We start from the raw sequence: 360 nt of genomic DNA, 5'->3' as shown, positions 1-360 counted from the left end.
AAACAATAATAAATTGACATATAACTAATAATAAATGAAAATCAGACAGACAAATGATAACAAAACAAAAACAAATAATATAAAATAAATTATAATCATTACAGCATCTTGCTTAGGTGCTTATCTAATAGAGAACATTAGGGGTATTCGGCATTTGCAAGAAAGACCCCAAATAGCCACTCTCTCCCTTGACCAGCTCTTCGTGAGTTCGGTCGATTTACTTCGGTCGTGAGTTCGATGGGCGCCGCTTTCGTTTCCTTCGTGAGTTCGGTCGATTTACTTCGGTCGTGAGTTCGGTGGGCGCCGCTTTCGTTTCCTTCGTGAGTTCGGTCGATTTACCTCGGTCGTGAGTTCGGTGGG

The sequence above is a fragment of the Oratosquilla oratoria genome, chromosome 17 (assembly GCF_046742065.1).
Source record: "Oratosquilla oratoria isolate Oo_2021 chromosome 17, ASM4674206v1, whole genome shotgun sequence".
NCBI lineage: Eukaryota > Metazoa > Arthropoda > Malacostraca > Stomatopoda > Squillidae > Oratosquilla > Oratosquilla oratoria.
Note: the sequence above shows the minus strand (reverse complement) of the source record.